The 6,034-nt window shown below is 40.3% G+C and overlaps 1 long non-coding RNA gene across 1 annotated transcript in view; it reads right to left on the bottom strand.

Annotated features, from left to right (window-relative positions):
• The window catches only part of LOC109290103, an 11,908-nt gene extending 8,767 nt beyond the window's left edge, over nt 1–3,141 (bottom strand). The window contains exons 1-3 of the long non-coding RNA XR_002095523.1: nt 3,130–3,141; nt 2,545–2,546; nt 2,377–2,382 (exon numbers count right to left, since the gene is read on the bottom strand). This is a non-coding gene — a long non-coding RNA (uncharacterized LOC109290103). The remainder of the gene's footprint in view (nt 1–2,376; nt 2,383–2,544; nt 2,547–3,129) is intronic.
• Between the last annotated feature and the right edge of the window lie 2,893 nt (nt 3,142–6,034).

The raw sequence follows: 6,034 nt of genomic DNA, 5'->3' as shown, positions 1-6,034 counted from the left end.
CCTGTGAGCTTTCTGCTTATAAAGGGGAAAGCCCTAGAGATGGAAATCATTTATTCATCTATAAAGCAGACGCAGCCCTTCTAAGAGCAGTGCTAACTGCCTCTTACTTTGACCTACCAGTACTTTGACCCTGATTTAGATCAGTCACTTATTGGTGAGAAAGTATAATTTGGTAACTTCTAGCTTTTTAATCTTTGATTTTTTTTTAACTGGGAATGTCAAAGCATTAAAAACTTCTGTAAGAATAGGAAAACAGAATAGCACTGCAAACATATAAAAGAACATTGTTTAATAATATTAAATCCAACTTCACTCTAGTAATAGAAAAAATATTAAGTCTGTGTGAAGGGGGAGAGTGATTTGATGCTGCTGAATCTTCGATTTACCAAATCTCTGAATCAGCCAGGCCCATCTACTACCCACTCTCCCAGCCCTGTAATGGCTGCCCTGCCCACCCCAGCTCCCAGCACTTTGAAAAAAAACACCTGACTCACCAGGTGCTGCCAGGTGGAGAGGTAATCCCTGCTGCTATTCACTGCCCCATGCTGCATAGGGGGCTCTGCATGAGCCCCCCGACTCCCCTACCAGTGTCTGAGGCCCTCCCATGGCTGCCCCATCTGCCTCAGCTTCAGTCCTTTAAGGAAAAAAAATTAAGAAAAACCCCAGACTTACCATTCCTGCTGGTGGGGGGGGGCAATCCCCGCTGCCCCCTGCCATGTGGGGGGCCTTTCCATGAGCCCCCAGAAACCCCAGGGCCACTGCAGGAACAGTAAGTCCCAGGGTTTTTCTACGTTTTTTTTTCCTTAAAGGGCCAGAGCTGAGGCAGGTGGGGCAGCCATTGGGGGGAGTGGGGGAGGTCAGGGGCTCTCTGACAAAACCCTCCATGCAATGTGGGGCAATGGGGGACAGTGGGGATACCCCCCACCTGGCAGCACCTGCTGAGTGGGACTTTTTTTTAAAGCACTAGGAGCTGGGGCAGGCAGGGAAGCCATGGGGGGGGATCCTGGGGGAGCAGGCAGAGGATGGGTGCTGGCAGGGGTCTTCACATGGTCCTCTCCCTCCTCCTCAAGTCTCCCCTCCCCTGCCCCTACTTACCAGCTCCTAGTCTGACTGAAGCTCCCTGTTGCAGCCACCATGGACTGTCCAAATCATCAAAGCTCTCCATATCTTTTCCAAAGATTCAGAGAACTCTGAATCAATTCAGACCTTTTAATTGGTCCCTTTGTTCAACTCGGATTTGGAGATTCAGCCACCAAATCAGGCTGAATCTCCTCCAAATCAAATCAGCACCCAACTCTTCACACAGCCCTAAAAAATATGTCTTGATTCATCCAGAGAATTCCAAAGGCTAGAATCTCTGATCTCCTAAGGCCATTTTGTGCCACACACCTGTGTAAAGGTAGCCTTAATAGCCCTCTGCACAAGATAATTCTGTGCAGGTGGATATCTGGAGGAGGCAATTGCTGAACCAGCTACCCCCCCACACACACACCTGTGGTATATGAGGAAGGAAAGGGAACAACATCAGCTTTATAGGGGTGGTGACTTGCATTGAAGAGGGAGATAGGAGACAAGACTACTTCATGTGATTTTCTGTTGTCATAATTTTCTTGAGAGAGAGCTAGTAGAAATATTATCAGTACATCTGCATGTGTGGAAACAAGCTGTTTCACAAAAGCCAGAATATATCACTAAAGCCAGGGGAAATATCAATTTTGATGAAGTTTTCAAGAGTAAGATTTCTGAGACTAGGGTAGACTAGGTAGGGAGAAATTAGGGGAAAAAATCTAAGCTTTCTTCCATTTAAAAATTTTTGGAAGTTCTTGATAATACTCCAAGGAAGAATGAAATTAATTTTCAAAACTTTGAAAGGCCAATAGGACAAAATGAAATTTTCATCCTCTGTTACTTTGTACAGTGAACCTTTCTGTTTTGGTATGTTAGCGTTCATCTTTTGTGGCTCTGAATTGTGAAACCTCAACTAATTCCCTGCATCCTTTTTCAGGTTTGTCTAAATCAGGCTTCAAATACATACCTCTAGTTTTCCATTTTCTGGGATAACTATAGGTTCTAAGGCAAGAACAGATTCCTGTGGTCACTTACTTGGACCTCAGTCTCAAACCACTTACCTAAAGAATGGTAGAACCCACAAGGAAGACTTCTCAAAATGCTTGTGGAGAAGGCTAAAGAGGTTTTATAGTAGGTTAAGGAGTTAATGAATGTGACATGTATAGTATAATAAAAAACTAGAAATGATTTTTTCTTTTTGTTTTAACTGAAGAGGTTAAAATATGTGATTTTTTTGTTTGTTTGTTTTATTTCATGAATAAAACTGAAGTCAAAGGATACCCTTCTTTTCCAAAATAATTGCCTAACAACTTCCTGAATGTTTGCTACATAGATAAACAGTTTGCTAATTTGTCATAGTAAACACTGAAATATTTCTTATTACAGCTCAGTTTTTATATAAATCCACATCTTTTCATATTTCCCAACAGTAGGTGACTGATTCCTCCTAATAGGACATGTTACAATTGTATTAACTTCTTTGGGAATGATCTTAAAACAATAGTTGCTATTTTTTACCTTTTAATATACAAAATATACATAGACACAATGGGTTTCTTTTTTACTTCCCTTCCCCTTCTATCATCTCACCTATACTAACTGAAACGAAGAAGTTAGAACAGGAGGTCTTACTTAAACCATGTGCCACTGGAGGGTAATATTCTCTTTCTATCTACCCTGACTTTTGGGTGAGGCAGCTTTGTATTAACAGGAAAAGCAAAAGGACTTAAACACAAAGTAGAATTGGGACTTATTTCAGTATTATGCACAGCTGCTGTAGAAAGCAAATAACATTATACTGAAATTGAAATGCAATGATGATTGCATATTATTTAACCTATTTTCAAGCCTCTTTTTTCTATAGTATACTCGGTTTTTAATAGGATCCTCTTCCTTTCTCAGGGTAGCAGAGATAATTCATGGATATGCAATGTGCCTTTTAGAATCATTCTGACATTATAAAAGGGACATTCTTTCTGAACTGCATTCAGTTTGATTTATTAAGAATATGAGATATGAAGTGACTGTCTTTTTCTGGCAAAATAACTGCTGCACTGATACAGAGGCACAAGTCTCATAGCAATGAAATAAAAATCAACACTTCTTTTCAGCCAGTGTAATCTATGTGTGCCTCTTGAGTAAAGATTGATGAATAGGAAGAAAAAATGTTTCTGAACATTTTGAGGATTACTAACTAAAATTTTGTATCCACTACATCTGCACACTTAGTGGCTCTTCATGAGCCCTTGTGCAACTTTTATTTTGTCTGATTAAAAGCAAATGTTGGCCCTGTGGTTTGGATTTGCTTGATGGAAAAACTGAAATTAATTTCAGTAGGAAGTACAAATAGTTTACAAAGGTTAAGCTACCAATCACATAATAGAAACAATACAATGTGAGCTAGATCACCATGGCACAAGGATTGAATTCCTGAATAGTCAAAATGCATATTTTATGAACTCTTTAAAGGCTGACATGTGTTTGTTAATAGCATGGAATAACTTTCAACAGTGAACAAACTGATAAAAAAAAAAATATGTTTGTGGACAATTCATAAACAGGAGCTGTAGCTAAATAATTCATTCATTCAGAATTGTAAAGTTTTGTAACATCACTGTAGAAAATCTCTCTCTTCAATTTAAAAGTTAAATTCATAGATTTTTTTCTTTTAAGAACAAAAATAAATCTTTAATAACAATAGAAATTAAAGGGAAATAATTATTTTGTTTACCAACTGAGTAGTATACTTAAGCGTTAATAAGCCAATAACAGTAAAGAATACTTAGTGTGTAACACATACAGCATCTCAAGTTAATTGCAGGGCTTAGAGAAATAGAATATTAAACAGTACAGTTCTGGATGCAGAATAGATTATATACATGTAGAGTGTTGCTACTATATAAATAAAACTGTCTGTCTGTCTATCTATCTGCATACAACTATATAGTAATACTCTATTGTGCACCAACTGCTTTAGCCTTTGTAGTAGATACTGAAACAGAGAGTACTTTAGTAAAATCATTGGATTCATATTATTTACTGTGACAGTTGTAAAAAGATTTAGTTGCATGTTATCTTGCGTGATATAATTAAGGCCTTAGTCCAGGATTCTTTATAAAAAAATATTAATATGTTCTTCCTTGGGGACAGTACAAGATGTGAATTTTAGTACAAGTATGTGCATTTCATGAGCTCTGGTCATAGGAAACTGCATCAGTTCTGGGAGTGTTGACTCCTGGTAGGGTCAAGTCAGACAGGTTAGAGGGTAAAAAATTAAAAGCAGTTCAATCAAGGGGTTCAAAGAGAAACTGGTAAAAAAAAAAAAAAGTAGTAGTTAAAAACCACAGCAAACTGTTCAGGGAGAAATAGTAAGCCTGTAATTTCTGGAAACTGACACAGTAAATGATATTTTATTACTATGAAATCATTTACTATAGTAGTTGTTGATGGAGTGGAAATACATGGGACACATCTTAGAAATGAAGCCAGAGCATTTATTTCAAAATGCCTCAAGTCTCTAAGTGTGGCAGAAGGCCACCTCTGTTTCTCCCCAAAAACTCTGCCCTGTGGCAATTTGGTTAGTATGGGCCCTGCAGAGAGTACACACCTTACCCTATCTCTTTAGGTAACCTGAGCTGGATACATTCCTGAGGGAGGGGGGGAAACCTGCTCCCTCTGCCTATGTGACTGGCATAACATACCTAGGTGAGGGACTTGGGCTCCCTGGTGGGCTAGAGACTGCCAGTCTGCCCAGTAACCAGTGATGCATTTCAAATTGGTTGGCTGACAGCCAACAGGTGCTGTTCTCCATTGGAACAAATAAAGGAGGTCATAAGGGCTGTATAAGTTAAAGACTGCCCAGGAGGAGGGGGCAGCAGCCGTGAGGAAAACTCAGAAAAAAAAAAGAGCTGAACCATCTGAAACTTGCTGTCTCTCAAAACTCATGATCAAGGAACTGCCTGCCTCCAGAGGGAATCTCCACCTGCCTCTGGATGATACTTGTGAGTAAGCTACCTGAAATCTAACTCAATATATAGCTTGCAGTAACTCAGATGCGTGATCAAAAGCTACTCCAGCCACCCTGTTTGCTCTATGGGAGTTCTCTGATACTACTCAACTCTGTACCCTATTCCAGCCCTACTCCTTGTAACCAATAAAGTTCTCCTTTGTACCTAACATGGGAGACTGATTGGGAGTGGGTCTAGATTATGCCTTGGGGTCCCCTTGGTTCGGCTCTCTAAGGGAGACCACTACTTGTGCTTATGACTGAGGGAAGCATCCCAAGTTCTTGAAGTAAGCCAAGTGCCCTCGAGGGCTACTAAGCCTGTGTTTCCCAGGGGACACTGTGCCAGAATCAAGCCTATCCCTCGGTGATGGCAGCTCTACACCCAGGCTAGTGGTTGTGCTCCAGGAAGGGGGTCGGCCAGATGTGAGGCACCCCAGAGAGGCACTCGAAGCCTGGAAGGTTGTCAGGCACAGTGAGGTGGGTGGCTCAGCACAGGAGCACCTCCTACTGGCTCACCACAGTAGGCACCAGAGTTTTCAATGTAAATTTCTCAAGGGCCTAAAGGTCTGCTTCTGGGAAGGGTAAGCAGCATCTTTCTCTTGAGAAACCTGAATAGATCACATTCTATTTATTGTAAATACCCATCTCATGCCTAAACCCAATTGGGACCCACAAACTAGATGGTAAGCAATCCTGAAAGCATTATTTCCACTTGGAAAATGCTGTGCTTTATGTGCTGTGTACATGTGATTATGTGACTATTTTGCCTATTTTCAGATTTTGACATCTTCTACAAGACTTTTTTTAGGGTTTGTTTTCCTATCTTGTTCTGGACCTATAGCTCTTAACTGAAGGTCTCATCTTGTCCCTCTGAGACCCAAATTTAGGCTATTTTCTGTGACAAAGCCCAGACATGTACAATGCAAAAAAAGAAGTATTTGTGCATATAAATTGCTTTAA

The sequence above is a fragment of the Gavialis gangeticus genome, unplaced genomic scaffold (genome assembly GCF_001723915.1).
Source record: "Gavialis gangeticus isolate Ggan-Ray unplaced genomic scaffold, GavGan_comp1, whole genome shotgun sequence".
In the NCBI taxonomy this organism is placed as follows: domain Eukaryota; kingdom Metazoa; phylum Chordata; order Crocodylia; family Gavialidae; genus Gavialis; species Gavialis gangeticus.
The sequence above is the reverse complement of the archived record's forward strand: the minus strand, read 5'-3'. Positions and strand labels throughout refer to the sequence as shown.